Raw genomic sequence first — 16140 nt, forward strand, 5'->3', positions numbered from 1 at the left:
TTAGGTCTATTTCTAACCCATTTGATAGTCATCTTTTCTTTCTTTTTTTTTACTAGACTGTGGATGCAAACCACAGACACACGGACCCAAACACACAAATACACACAAACACTCTCCCTCTCCCTCACACACAGACAGAGAGAGAGAGAGGGAGAGAGAATGAATTGCACCATTGCCTTTTACCCTGTTTCAAGTGTGTTAATCAGCACAGCTTTGTGTTTAGTCACAGTGAACAGATATACGTACTTAGGTCCAATGTATCAAAAATGTATGTGCTTCGAAATGAAAACCTAAGTTGCATAAAAATTACATATGTTTTTTTCTTGACAAATTTTCATCCCGCATTGACATAACTTATTCAATTCACAAATTCTTGTCGTTTACCGACAATTATGAGAGCATTAAATGCATTTCACATGACATTACAGTAGTATATCAGCGAATATACTGATTGGCAACCTAATTGCGTGTGATTTTAAAGAAGGTGTTTTAATATAGGCGGAATCACTTAAATGTGACCAATCCTCGATAACAATGTGTTTGTTACATTCCAAGGTTATTCGATTTACTGTAGCCTATTCTACCTGTTCAGTAATGCATTGTTTTTTTTTTCAATTATATGACTCAAAACGGTATATGTATCTGGCATTTTGGATACAAAAAACAATACAGACATTTTATTTCTTAATACGCGAAGTACGATTGTAGCCTTCGGATTGGTGTCGCATTGCCAGTTGTGACAGTGTCCTAAATCAAGTCAATTCAACTCGCTCTTTCTAGAAAATATAGAGACGTAAGTGAATGAATAGCCTAAATTCCATAGTCCTCATGGTAAATTTGCATTTTCCACCTGATACAAATAGACTACACCTTAGTCATTTAATGACAGCACCGCATTCTCTCATCACCACTACCTCAAAGCCGAGGTAGCCTATGCACTGATCTCAGCCGCTGTTAAGGCGAGAAGAGACCTGTTACCTTAACGCAATTATGTGCACAAAACAAACAGCAGGTTGTTGCTTGTGAATGAAACATTGCCGTAAATAACATCGACGTTGGTTTTCCTTGCCTGACAATATTTTTAGCATTCGTAAAACATTGGACAACAATTTACTGAAAACAGACACACATTCTCACCAGAAAAGAACGCTTCTTCTTGCTGTTATTTTCTTCCGACTTTTGATTTTCTTTGCGTCAGTACGTGCTGTTTCGATCCAACGGATTTCTCCTGCAATTCTTATTTGTCCAAAAGGATTTTGAAGTGCTTTTGCTACGGTGAAATTATGAGGGAAATCGCTGTCATCGTGGAAAGCCTGCCCTCTTCAAACTAACCTTCCCGCCCCCTCCTTCTACCCCTTTCAGATTGGTGCTGGCTACCAGTAGATCCTCCACCCCGGAGGTGTGTTTCAAAATCGTCGTCCTTTATCACATACTGTATGCCTACATTCGTTGAGAAATCACCGGTACCAGTTACCTACAAACACTCTGGGGTTGGCTAGGCTATCATGCTGCTCACGGCAATTGCAGTCTGTTTTCTCTCACGTGCTTCAGTAGTCAACAAAGCATGTACAGCAGCAGGTGCGTATTTCCAAGAACAGTCAAAAAACTAAGTTTAAAAATATGTTTCACAATCCGCTGGGTGTTTAGCCAGGCATTGCCTGACTGGGCACATAATTTCATAGCACTTTTAAAGGGGCGCCTTACGTAGGATTTTACAGTGTAACATAAGAACATCTCAACAGTATACAATGCCTTTGCAGAGTATTCAGACCCCTTTTCGAGCTCATGTACGTAAATATTCCGACCCTTTATTCAGAACTTAGTGTATGTGTTTTGGCAGCAATCAAGTCTTCTTGTGCATGCCTCTACCAGCTTTACGCACCTGGATTTGGGCAGGCTCATCCTTGTAGATCCTCTCAAGCTTTGTCAGAAAGGACAACCTGAAAGATGAATCTTTGCCCCAGTCTGAGTTCATGTGAGGACCTCTGTATTTTGCTCCATTCATCCTTCACTCTATCTTGACCAGTCTCCAAGTCCCTGTTGCTGAGAAGCTTGGCCATAGTATGATGCTCCTGCCACCATACTTCACCCGTACAATGGTATTAACCAGGTGATGAGCAGTACCTGTTTTTGCCAGATGTAGCGCTTGGCATTCAGGCCAAATAGTGTGATAATAGACAAACTGGAAATCCCAATCCATCCCCTACGACCTACACACTTTCTCAGTGTGCACTTTTTCAATGGTGAGGTGTTGCAAACGAAACTGCGGTTGACTTTCAGAGTGGCTAGGGGTTTAATAAACACATCAACTCTGGAACAAACGTGACTTGAATGATGCAATTTGTTGTGCACTTTTAAATAATAATGTAATAATAATGTTTATAAAGATTTTTTAAACATAATAAAATATATATTTTTACAACTTTTGCAATGGTCGACCAAAAGGAAAAGTGAAACTTCTCGTGCCTGTTCACTTGGAGGGAAGATTTTGTTTGATAACTGAATTTTACACTGAATATTGACATCTAAACAATGTCTGACAGGTTCTGGGAGTTAAAGATGTTGTTTCACTGTGATTGCATTTTTTAAATGTTATAATGTCTCAAATGAATCGTGGGAACAAAATGGAACATTTTGCGTGAGGTGTGGCAAGGCAGCATTTACCACATCACTGTTAATGAGTTCAATCGGTTGTGGAAGCACCACATCACTGTTCAACTAGTTGTGGAAGAACCACATCACTGTTCAACTGGTTGTGGAAGCACCACATCACTGTTCAACTGGTTGTGGAAGGACCACATCACTGTTCAACTGGTTGTGGAAGGACCACATCACTGTTCAACTGGTTGTGGAAGGACCACATCACTGTTCAACTAGTTGTGGAAGCACCACATCACTGTTCAACTGGTTGTGGAAGCACCACATCACTGTTCAACTGGTTGTGGAAGGACCACATCACTGTTCAACTGGTTGTGGAAGGACCACATCACTGTTCAACTGGTTGTGGAAGGACCACATCACTGTTCAACTAGTTGTGGAAGGACCACATCACGGTTCAACTAGTTGTGGAAGAACCACATCACTGTTCAACTGGTTGTGGAAGGACCACATCATTGTTCAACCAGTTGTGGAAGAACCACATCACTATTGTGGAAGCCCTATATCAATGTTAGTTGAATAGAACACATGCAGTTAAGCCCAAAAGTGTTCATACCCATGCCAAATTTTGAGCCATAGTGAATTTTTATTCATGACCAATAGGTTTCTTCTGGCTGGAAATGACATAAACAATAGTTACGTTATACATTTGTATCTCCAGCACAATGTCTTACTGTGTTTTGTCACTTGTTTATGTCATTTCCAGCCAGAAGAAACCTATTGGTCAAATAAAAATTCACTATGGCCCAAAATTTGCCATGGGTATGAATACTTCTGGGCTTAACTGTAGGTGCTGATTTCTCTCCAATTTCTTAATTCTTCACATGGGAGTGCTGCTGCAGGCACAGTGCATGTATTTACCAATCAGATTAATGGAAATCTTATGTTTTGCACGCCTGGCACAGTGCAAAGCTTGAGGGGGCGTGCTCTCCACTTTTCTCATTTAACCTATTTCTTCTGCAAACCTGATTACACATCACTCCCAACAGGATAGTTAGATGAATAGTGCTTGCTGAGGTTGGTTCAGTTCTGTTTTGAATATAAACAATAATAGAGATTTTTTTTAAGTAATGCTATGAAATAATTATATTAATGGATTTTTAGAGTCAGTAAAGCCGTTTATCAACCGTAATTTATTAATATAAATTTACAAAAATGTTCAACAAAAAAAGGAGCCATGTCATTTTAATTTCATTCATAAAACATATTTTGACCAGTCAACCCGACACAAAGATGCCCTAGCCCATCTGGCATTTGATAACATTGCCAAATGGTCAATCTGTCTGTGATTGACAGCTTCCATCTACAGTATGTGCAATTTGCCTGTGGATAAGGTTACATACATACTCGACTATTGCTTTTACCAGCACACACATTGTCGTCTTGAAACATATTCACATCATGCAGCCCATACATGCTGGCATTCCTCAGACAATGTTCCATAGACAATGTTTATATTTATATTATTCTGTGGACTTTAGAAGGACAAGAAATTGAGCCAATGTGTGAACCTTTGCTCTGGTATGAAATGGCTAGCCAGTGGGAGACACAAAAGAGGAACAAAAGCCATGCAAAAAGACATTTACTGCAGAGCCAATCCAGCATCTATGGGACAGGCCTTCATAGTGGCCCAGTATCAATCAGTTTGATGGATGACTCCAGGCCATTGTACTCAGAGTGGGTGGAGATCTTGGTAGTCTGCTAACACAAGATTAGTTGAGGAAGCAATACTTTTACATCAATGTTGTTGACCCGGATCACTCAGTTGGGCTCTGCATTAGGATGAGGTCATTGGTTCATTAATCATATGCTACACAAACATAACATACATTTTTTTAAACTTGCAGTCCACTACTGTTAGGTCTTTTTGCAACCATTATGGAGATATATGGCTGTTTCAGTTTATAAATATATAGGTTTTCTAAAGGATCAATCTTACATATATCAGTGATCAATCTTATTTCAGACTGTGGCAGGTTAATACAAATTCTAGTTGTTAAATATCCAATAAAAATGACACATCGCTTAAAAGGGCAGCATTGATATTTATTAAACATATAGCTCTTATTGGATTGTGTGTTTGTTAAATAAAATATGTGAGTTTGACAACAAAGTGACATGTAGTTTGAATAAACATCCATGCTTTCCAGATTTTGGCAATACTACTTGTACATCTGGGTTTAATCCAAATGTTGTTGTTGTTTTTTACATTATGCATAAAGTCAAGTTTGGCTATAGATGATCAGGTTGATTTGCCCAAAACAAAGAGAAACATCTGCTTTTTGGGCAAAGAAATTGTGTGTGTGTGTGCGTGCAAGCATTTGTATGCATGTGTCTATGTGTGTGTCATTGTTTTAATATACCTGTCCCCATGGAGTTAAAGTTAAATGTTTTGGGGAAAAATTAGAATTCAGGTTAAGGAATAGGGTTTAGTGTTTGGGGGATTTTCAAGAAACAAATCCACCTTTTTGGCCACCCCAGGTGTCACAGGTGTTGTCGAGGTGTGTGTTGAAATAAGGGAGCCAAACGCAGGGAGGTAGTTCAACTAGCTGTTTCTTTTCTTTTTTTAAAATGGCACAGCGTAAAACAAGAGCGCACAAGCGCAAAAACAAACGTGCATACAGCTTCACAATTAGCAACACCAGACATAGAACAATACCACACAAAGACGCCCAGAAACACGGGAACTAATGAGGGAATGGACACCAGGTGTGTGCAATAACAAGACATGACAGTGCCGTGGGAGGAGGAGCGGCGTGACTAGAACGCTGCATACCGCATACCTCCGCCGACCCGGAGGACGCCGCGCAGGTCAATCAGGGCGCAGACGATGGAAGTCGGCGAGGAGCTCCGGATCAAGAACATCCACCACCGGCACCCAGCAACGCTCCTCCGGGCGTACCCCTCCCATTCCACCAGGTACTGCAGGCCCCTCGATGTCCAGAGGGGGTGGAGGGACCTCCCGCACCTCAGACTGCTGGAGGGGACCAGTCACCACCGGCCTGAGGAGAGACACATGGAACGAGGTGTTAATCCTGTAATCAGGGGGAAGTTGTAATCTATAGGCTACCTCGTTCACTCTCCCCAGGACTTTGAACGGCCCCACAAACTGCGGCCCCAGCTTCTGGCAGGGCTGGCGGAGAGGGAGGTTCCGGGTCCAGAGCCCACAGCGTAGACCGGGGCGTCGCTACGCCGGCGGTCAGCAGCGGACTTCTGGCGGTCCCCGGCACACCGGATGTGTCGATGTGCTATGGACCAGGTGTCCTCGGCGCGCTGGAACCATTCGCCCACCGCGGGAGCCCCGATCTCGGGCTGGCTCTGCCACAGTGCCAAGACCGGCTGGTACCCCAGGGCACACTGAAAGGGGGTCAAGGAAGTTGAGGAGTGGCAGAGTGAATTCTGGGCATACTCTTCCCAGGGCAGGAACTCCGACCACTCCCCTGTCCTGGCAATAAGACCGAAGGAACCTCCCCAGGTCTTGGTTCACACGCTCCATCTGCCCATTAGCTTCTGGGTGGAACCCGGAGGTGAGGGTGACAGAGACCCCCAATCGGCCCATGAAACAATGTCCTCCGGCACCCCGTAGTGCCGGAAGACATGGGTGAATAGTGCCTCCGTGGTCTGCAGAGCCGTCGGGAGACCGGGGAGGGGAAGGAACTGGCAGGCCTTTGAAAACCGATCCAGAACAACCAGGACCGTGGTATTGCCTAGTGAGGGGGGAAGATCGGTTAGAAAATCAAGTGAGACCATGGTCGTTGTGGAACGGGTAAAGGGAGTAACTTACCTGCCGGAAGGTGTCTAGGTGCCTTACACTGAGCGCACACCGAACAGGAGGACACGTACACCCTCACATCCTTGGCCAGACCAGGCCACCAGTACTTATCGGTAGGCAGCACACAGTATGGTCTATGCCCGGGTGACCCGTGGAAGGGGATATGTGGGCCCAGTAGATGAGACGGTCACGAACATCCAGCGGAACGTACTGACGAGGACTCCATGCGTGTCCTCGTTATACCAGGCCACCTTTAAGACTTTAATGTTTAATCCTTAGGTGTTACTATATGTAACATGAAAAATATAATATTTAGCTTAGGTGCTTACCTGTAATATAAATAATATTGTGATTTCACTAAATTGTATAATTGTAGGCCGTAGGTCAATGATCGACTTTATTGTCGTTTCATCTGACCTGCGGCCGTATGTCTTGGAAACCCGGGTAAAGAGAGGGGCGGAGCTGTCAACTGATCATCACCTGCTGGTGAGTTGGATCCGATGTCGGGGGAGGAAGCTGGACTGACTCGGCAGACCCAAGCGTACTGTAAGGGTCTGCTGGGAACATCTGGCTGAGTCTCCTGTCAGAGAGATCTTTAACTCCCACCTCCGGCAGAGCTTCGACTGGATCCCGAGGGAGGCTGGAGATATTGAGTCCGAGTGGACCATGTTCTCCACCTCCGTTGTCGAAGCGGCCGCTCGGAGCTGTGGCCATAAGGTCTCTGGTGCCTGTCGAGGCGGCAATCCCTGAACCCGGTGGTGGACACCGGAAGTAAGGGATGCCGTCAAGCTGAAGGAGTTCTATCAGGCCTGGTTGGCTAGTGGGACTCCTGAGGCAGCTGACGGGTACAGGCAGGCCAAGCGGACTGCAGCCCGGGTGGTTGTGGAGGCAATAACTCAGGCCTGGGAGGAGTTCGGTGAGGCCATGGAGAAGGACTATCAGCTGGCCTCGAAAAGATTCTGGCAAACCGTCCGGCGCCTCAGGAGAGGGAAACAGTGCCCTACCAACGCTGTTTACAGTGGAGGTGGGCAGCAGTTGACCTCAACTGGGGATATCGTCGGGCGGTGGAAGGAGTACTTCAAGGATCTCCTCAATCCCGCCGTCACGTCTTCCATAGAGGTGGACTCGTCCATCACCTGGGCTGAAGTCACAGAGGTGGTCAAGAAACTCCTCGGTGGCAAGGCACCGGGGGTGGATGAGATCCGCCCTGAGTACCTCAAGTCTCTGGATGTTGTGGGGCTGTCTTGGTTGACACGCCTCTGCAGCATCGCGTGGCGGTTGGGGACAGTGCCTCTGGGATAGCAGACCGGGGTGGTGGTCCCTCTTTTTAAGAAAGGGGACCGGAGGGTGTGTGCCAACTACAGGGGGATCACACTTCTCAGCCTCCCCGGGAAAGTCTATGCCAGGGTACTGGAGAGGAGAATTACGGCCGATAGTAGAACCTCGGATTCAGGAGGAACAGTGTGGTTTTCGTCCGGGCCGTGGAACACTGGACCAGCTACAGGGTGATGGAGGGTTCATGGGAGTTTGCCCAACCAATCCACATGTGTTTTGTGGATTTGGAGAAGGCATTCGACTGTGTCCCTCGCGGCATCCTGTGGAGGGTACTTCGGGAGTATGGGGTCCTGGGTCCTTTGCTAAGGGCTGTCAGGTCCCTGTACGACCGAAGCAGGAGCTTGGTTCACATTGCCGGCAGTAAGTCAGACATGTTCCCAGTGCACGTTGGACTCCGGCAAGGCTGCACTTTGTCGCCGGTTCTGTTGGTAATTTTTATGGACAGAATTTCTAGGCGCAGCCAGGGGCCGGAGGGTGTCAGGTTTGGGGACCACACGATTTCGTCTCTGCTCTTTGCGGATGATGTTGTCGTGTTGGCCCCTTCAAACCAGGACTTTCAGCATGCACTGGGACGGTTTGCAGCCGAGTGTGAAGCGGTTGGGATGAAAATCAGTACCTCCAAATCCGAGGCCATGGTCCTCAGTCGGAAAAGGGTGGCTTGCCCACTTCAGGTTGGTGGAGAGTTCTTGCCTCAAGTGGAGGAGTTTAAGTATCTAGGGGTTTTGTTCACGAGTGAGGGAAGGATGGAACGGGAGATTGACAGACGGATCGGTGCAGCTTCTGCAGTAATGCGGTTGATGTATCGGTCTGTCGTGGTGAAGAAAGAGCTGAGCCGCAAGGCGAAGCTCTCGATTTACCGGTCAATCTACGTTCCTACTCTCACCTATGGTCATGAGCTTTGGGTCATGGCCGAAAGGACAAGATCCCGGATACAGGCGGCCGAAATGAGCTTTCTCTGCAGGGTGGCGGGGCGATCCCTTAGAGATAGGGTGAGAAGCTCGGTCACCAGGGAGGAGCTCAGACTAGAGCCGCTGCTCCTCCACATCGAGAGGGGTCAGCTGAGGTGGCTTGGGCATCTGTTCCCGTCCCACCGGGAGGAGACCCCGGGGAAGACCTAGGACACGCTGGAGGGACGATGTCTCCCGGCTGGCCTGGGAACGCCTCGGTGTCCCCCCGGAAGAGCTGGAGGAAGTGTCTAGAGAGAGGGATGTCTGGGCATCTCTGCTTAGACTGCTGCCCCCGCGACCCAGCCCCGGATAAGCGGAAGATGATGATGATGATGTATAATTGTACACACTTCCATTGAAAAAGAAGATTATTACAGATTCATGTGAGTTGAAGACTGCATCAAGCTTTCCTCATAAGCATCCACACCAGGCCATTCAGATTTTTTCCACGCTGCTGATTCCACCCGAAAATCAACCCGAGAGTCAACATGAGGCCACACCTGACAACCTGTTTTAGCTTTGCAGGCACCCGAGACGTCTGAGGGAGTTCCTAGAGCAATTCAATTGTACTTTTTTAAAATCAGTTATTAACTGTTGCTGAAGAGCAAGATGAGATCAGGAAATTACTCATGACGATTCCTCTACGCTGCCTCGACAATTTGGGTAATATGCGCTAAATTGCCCATATTTTTGTGTTTAATTAAAAAACAAGTGGTATATACAATACCTGTTAACACACAGGCTCTTGACAAACTCTCCTAAATCTGTAGCTAGCTAAGACAAGTATCCCACGTCATGGTTCTCTATCACACACAGGAGTGGAGCCACAAGAGAGAGAGATGCTTGCCAAAACCCCACCTTATATAAGCTATGGCCTGGGACCCCTGGACCCACCCCTGCTGTCCCTGAGCCCCCGGGGATGCCCTCCTCACTGCAGGATGTCCCACCAGGTAAAACAGCCCCACCTAACTGTAAGGCCCCGCCCCCTAATGAAACATAACTGAGCAACTTAGAACAGCACTTAAAATGAACACAGGGTCGCTACAATACATTAGCCCTCATTCATGAAACATGCATACAAATTTGATCTTAAAATGATTGTACGATAATTTCACCGACAGAACTGGTATTCAATATTAGCCTATCTTTGTTGTATCCTTATGATCAAACTCGCACCTGGTCGGAGACAGTGTAAACCAACGTAAAAAAATACGATAATCTTGGATTCGCAATAAGACCATCATTATCAGAATATAGCACATAGAAATTGTTGTTCATGCATTTGTAAGGTTTGAATTGCCTTTGTGTATGTAATGCACTAGACAAATAAACTTGCTTTGCCTTGCTTTTCCTAAGTCACCCATGCCTATAGTATCTGTTAAAGTTGGTTATGTAATCACAAAAAGGGTACACTCTTCTTACTGTTCACCCCACTGGGTTATAAACTTTAATCAACTTTGACGTGTTCGGTACATACTGCTCGGTCAGGTTACACAGGCGGTGTCACTTAACCCAACATGTCCATGAGGCCCACGGAACTAAACATTGGTTCCTAACTATAGTTCCTATTGTTACATCCTTTCTTTTTTAAGAGTTAGAGCTGTTATCTCAAGATTTGACTTTAGCCAACAAACAAAAGTCTAAGCCTAACAGTGCTTATTGCTTAATCATCAACAATTCCATATGTTTATCAATCCAAATCTACTCTCAGCAACTGCAGAAAATCGAAACTAATAAAACTGAACACTGTATACCTCACCTATTTCACAGTTTGATAGCATTCAACCATTTGCTACGAACTTGAAATGTGCAAATGATAACATCAATATCAACATATGTAAACCCTAACTTTTGTGCTTGTTTACTTTTCAAATGCCAGGTGCATGTACACATTAGCATATCAATTTATTTATCTGCATGATACCACACAGTCCTTATATCGCTGTGGCTGCACCACTGTGCGACCAGCTCTGGTCGTGATTGGGGTGTCTCTGTCACCAGTGTCTCTGTTACCAGTGTCTCTGGGTGCATGTTCTGCTGCAACACTGTGAGGGACAGGAGCAGTCTCTGCACGGTCATATCCCACAGCCTGTGGCTGATTGGGGACGCCGATCTCCATATCGAGAGGGTCACTGAAGGTCACACCAGGTCATTCTCCTAATGACACTTCCAGAGTGCAACTGAACCTCATAGGACCTCCCATCAACTGGTTTCAGCACCCTGCCTAATCTCCAGACAGTGTGGGGTGGGAGTGGTTGTATCCTCACACATTCACCCGTGGCAAGTATGTCCAAGTCTGTAGCTGATCTGTTGTAGTAGGTACTCTGACATTGCTGCCTGTTCTTCAAATTCTGGCTGACCTGAACAACTTCTGGCCTTAGCAGGGTTTCGTTGGCAGCAGTGTTTTGGTACAGCGACTGAGTAGTCACTGTGCTGGACTACTATCCAGGCCTGTGACGGTGTGTTGCGGTGGTCCAGAAGTGCAAGATAAGAATCCTGTCCAGCCACTTTAGCTTTGAAAAGAAGTATTTGCCGTCTTGACAGCTGAATCGGCTTTGCCATTGCTCTGTGTGTAGCCGGGTGATGAGGTCACATGCTGAAATCCCCAGTGTTTGCTGAATTTTTGGAAGTCCTGGGACGCGTATTACGGGCCATTGTCTGAGATCACTGAATCCAGAATGCCTTGGCGGGCAAAATGAGCTTTCAGTTTCTTTATCACTGTGGTAGATTTGGTATATACCAGGTAGTCTATTTCCCAAAAGTTTGAAAAATAATCCACAGTGATGAGATAGTCCTTGTTGTCAAACACAAACAGATCTGTGCCCACCTTTGCCCATGGCCTGCTCGGAACGTCATGTGACATCAGTGTTTCTTTTTGTTGTTTATTGTCCATTGATATGCAGATATCACACTTGGCTATATACTTCTTGATCTGGTCGTTCATGCCCAGCCAGTAGACACACTCTCTAGCTCCATGTAAGCATCTGTCAACACCCAGATGTGATGAGTATAATCGGCTAGTGATGTCTGATCTCAGTGTGTCAGGAATGACGGCACGCTCACCCCTGAAGACTATTCCATCTTGGTGGCTTAGTTCTCCTTGTATTGAGAAGTAAGGCCTGATTTCACTCGGCACCTGTGACTTGTCCTTGGGCCATCTCTGGCTCAATTGTTTTTAATGAAAGGCTGAAATGTATTGTCTTTTTCTGTGGCAGACCTTATGTCATGTAGTCTGTCTGAGGAGATCGGTAAGTGTTGCAACATGTTGACAGTCTCTAGATCAGCTTCCTGAGTGTACTCTCAGGAAGATGGGCTCATAAACGACGTCCAAGTCAGTTTTGTATGCGCAGCATCATGCCCTACAGCCTTTTGGGTGCACTCAGTAGGGGTTTTCGTACTATGGTTTCTAATGGCTTGTGATCACTTTGGACAGTGACATTGTGGCCATATGTGTATTGGTGGAATTTTTCCATGCTGAAAACCACTGCTAAAAACTCTTTCTCTATTTGGGCATAGCGCCCCTCAGTTTGTGTGTCAGTGCCCTGCTTGCGAAAGCGACTGGCTTCCCCAGTTGCATCAGTGCTGCGCCCAAACCTGTGTCTGAAGCGTCACACTGTACTGTCAGCTCCTCATCAGGGTTATAAAAATTTCAATACTGGAGCATTCGCTATTGTCTCTTTCAGGTTGAGGAATGCCTCCTCATGCTCTGTTGTCCATGTCCACTCACTGTCTTTGTGTGTCAGGTCTCTCAATACCTTGCATTGGTCTTGGTGAGGTAATTAACCATACCTATAAGCCTCTGCACCGCTTTTACATCCGTTGGTGCCGGCATCTGCCCGATGGCACGCACTTTTTCAGGATCCGCTTTGAATCCATCTGCCGTCAAGCGGTGTCCAATGTATGTGGTCTCCTGCACCATCTGTATCTACCACTTGGAACTCTAAGCGATTGTGATTTTGCTTGTGATTTCTTGGATTTCATATTTTAATGTTACATTTCCCCATTGGCCTTGCTTTTGTTGTACATAACTAGTACACTTTTAGTGTGTTCCAGCTTGGTGTCTGGATTCAGCAGGTTAACGGGGATGATGTTGCAACTAGCACCACAGTCTATTTGGAATTTGAGTATGTCTTTGCCTAGTAGCATGCCAGCATAGAGAAGCTGAGTGTCGTTCTCTTTCACATCCTGTACTCTCTCTGGATCTGCATGTTTGCCTGAGTCTGTCTCCACTGCATCCACTATCTCAGTGTCTGTCACAGTGATACATGTTATATCTTTATATTCATCACTCACATATTCTGTAGCTATTGTACTCAAATCTTTCTTCCTCCTTTGGTCTGGTTTAGCTGTACATTTGGCTGCAAAGTGATTCTCTCTGACACATTTTGCGCACTTCTTTCCGAACTCCGGACATTTCTGTGTTCACATTTCATGTGTTCTTCCGCAGAATTTACACTCCACTGTGTTGTTATCTTTCCACTGGTACTGTGCTCCTTGAACGAAATGCACCTCTTCAACCATCTGTCCGGTGATGGTTTTAACGTTCTCCTTGGAGAGCCCCGCGGCTCTGCACAGTTGCAGACGTGTCAAGTGTCAAGTTTTTCTCCCGCCGTCTTTCCCTCATGATCGTGTTATGACCACCACACACAATCTTATCACGAATGAGCGAGTCCCTCAAAGTCCCAAAGTTGCATGTTTTGACCAGCAGTCTCAGTTCAGTGACACAATATTTTCACTGGCGCCCTGATTTCTCGTGAAGAAACGATAGCGTTCGACAATCTTGTTCACGCTGGGGATGCAGTGATCATCAAACTTTGTGATGATGTCCTCTATCTTCCATGCATCCTTAGCTGTGTTCGCCCATCAGGGTATCCAAAAGTTCCCTGCCGCTTTTGCCGACCAGATAGCTGAACAGTTTTACCTTCTGTTTATGGTCAGCTTCCGCCATTGCCAGATCCACATAAAGAGCAAACTCATCTCTCCAATTCTTCCATGTTTTAGAAAGGTTGCTGGAGTCCAAACACAGCGTCTGTGGCGGCTTAAGTCCCTCCATGGAATCACGTGGCAATCGTACGCTAGCGGCTCAAACTAGCATCAGTTAACTCTCGTCTGATCTGAGAAAACTTGCACATCTTCCGCTGCCACCATGTTAAAGTTGGTTACGTAATCACAAAAAGGGTACACTCTTCTAAATGTGCAATGAAGGCAAATTGAAGGTGCAAGGTAGCATGTGCAACCTTGCCGGCTCCAGACAAAAGCGACATAATCGGTCACTTAGGGACCCCGACCGCTAGGGCGCCTCCGACTGCTAGGGAGCCTCCGACTGCTAGGGAGCCCCCGACACATAGGGGAGAGGGGGCCCCAAATGAAATTTAGCTTAGCCCCCAAAATGCTACAGCCAGCACCGTAGACAAGTACATGGAAAAACTGAAAACTTGCAATGAAAGCAAATGCAAGTACAAATGGCAATTCTAAATGTGCAATGTATTGTAACAATACACTTGTACTTCTACTGTGTCTGAACAAAGCAAAATCTTGTTTATTTCTGTGCACATTGTCTGCTTTTTTATTTAAATCTCTTTGAACCCCATTGACTACAGTTCTTGGGAAATGTACTGTACCTGGCATTGTATTTGGTTCAGCAATCTGATTGTGCTAAAGTTATCCCAATATTATGTGCTGCTTCTCTCTTGTATTATTTATCCAACGTTTTGGTTTAAGATCAGTGCCAGTGCATTGAGTTTCACTGGAAGGAGAGAGATGCTTCCAAAAATAAAAGTTACAATTCTTATTAAGAGATTGATTTGACATTGATTTGAAAGGCTTAATAATTTCTTTGTCAGTGTAATGGGCAGCTGAAAAGTTATCTAGGACCACCGAAAGCATTGGCTTCCAATGGATAGTCAGAAGAGGGAGATTTGAGGATGGAGTAAACTCACTGACATGGTCCAAACTTCTAATCTTCAAGAGCACATTGCTGTATCGAAGGTCAAAAAAGCTGTTCCTGCTTTTGTCTAAAGGGTCCATGGGCTGTTGTTCCTGTTGCAGACCACGCGTTAACAACCTGGGTGGGTAGCTGATAACAGATAGGCAGACAGTGTTTCATTCAGATTCATTTTAATTAATCTCAGTATGAACCATACATCATTGGTCTCGGTAAAAACAGTTCTGTAAAAAAATGCAATTGACAGCATTCATATGTGAAAGAAAAAAAATATTTTGGGGTATTTTTAGAAAATATACTTTTTAATTAATCGTGGATCACATTTTTTTAAAGGAGTGTAATAGTACATTCACTCTCCTTATTCATTTGTATTGTTTTTTTCAAGGCTTTAATTGAAGGAATCAGAAGGAGACAGGTGAGGTGGAGGCTCAGAGGTGATGACAGGTGTTGAACCCTGGTCTTTGATGGGCAGACATATGTGCATGGAGCCTGATCGAGTAGTGTTACCACACCAGGAGTGTTTTTTTTTTATATAATGGAAATGTCATCCATAAAGTAAAGGTTTGCTATTTTTGTACCTGGAGCTTTTTGTCAGATTATCTAGCATTATCCTGGACTGTAAAGACATATTTCTTTGGAATTATTACAGTTTTGAATTTTCTAGATCCTCTCTCCGAGCTACAACGGAAGTGAACAGGGCTGTTGATTCACTGAAAAGATTTGTTCAAAAAGAATGAATTGTTCATGATTCACACATCACTAGTATAAACATCACTACTAGCTCAAAGACAAATGTCAACAACTTATATTAGCTGCTGGTAAACCGATGCAAATCTGTCTGCGAGGAGGACTTATCTGGGAACCGGTTTTGTTAACAAAACTGTAGCTCATGTTAGCTAGTATAAACTACTAGCTCAAAAAAAAATGACAACAAGTTATATTAGCTACTGGTAAACAGACCCAAATATGTCTGCGAGGAAACTTTATCCAGCAAACGCCTTTGTTTACAAAACTGTAGCTCACGTTATAATTGGGATTTATTGCTACAGTACCTAATACCTTGATGTGTCCGTGGGTTAGGTTGAATTGGCGTGTGCAACAGATACAGTGAGGGAAACAATTATTTTATCCCCTGCTGATTTTGTATGTTTGATCACTGACAAGTAAATGATCAGTCTATAATTGTAATGGTAGGATTATTTGAACAGTGAGAGACAGAATAACAACAAAAAAATCAAGAAAAAAGCATGTTAAAACTTTTACAATTTGATTAGCATTTTAATGAGTGAAATAAGTATTCGAGATTTGACAGTACATGGCCCCGTCCATCGTCCCTTTGATGCGGTGAAGTTGTCCTGTCCCCTTAGCAGAAAAACACCCCCAAAGCATAATGTTTCCACCTCCATGTTTGACGGTGGGGATGGTGTTCTTGGGGTCACAGGCAGCATTCCTCCTCCTCCAAACACGGCAAGTTGAGTTGATGC

At 45.0% G+C, this 16140-nt stretch overlaps 1 protein-coding gene across 4 annotated transcripts in view; it reads right to left on the bottom strand.

The window, feature by feature from the left end:
- Nucleotides 1-1559, bottom strand: part of gabra3 (gamma-aminobutyric acid type A receptor subunit alpha3) — a 158029-nt gene extending 156470 nt beyond the window's left edge. For 2 of the 4 annotated variants that reach the window (XM_020048670.2, XM_020048669.2), the window contains exon 1: nt 1138-1559. The gene's annotated coding sequence lies outside the window, so the exon portion shown is untranslated. The remainder of the gene's footprint in view (nt 1-1137) is intronic. The other 2 variants (XM_020048672.3, XM_013134523.3) reach the window with 2 other exon arrangements.
- Nucleotides 1560-16140: the final 14581 nt, after the last annotated feature.

Source organism: Esox lucius, chromosome 7 (assembly GCF_011004845.1).
Source record: "Esox lucius isolate fEsoLuc1 chromosome 7, fEsoLuc1.pri, whole genome shotgun sequence".
Taxonomy (NCBI): Eukaryota; Metazoa; Chordata; class Actinopteri; order Esociformes; family Esocidae; genus Esox; species Esox lucius.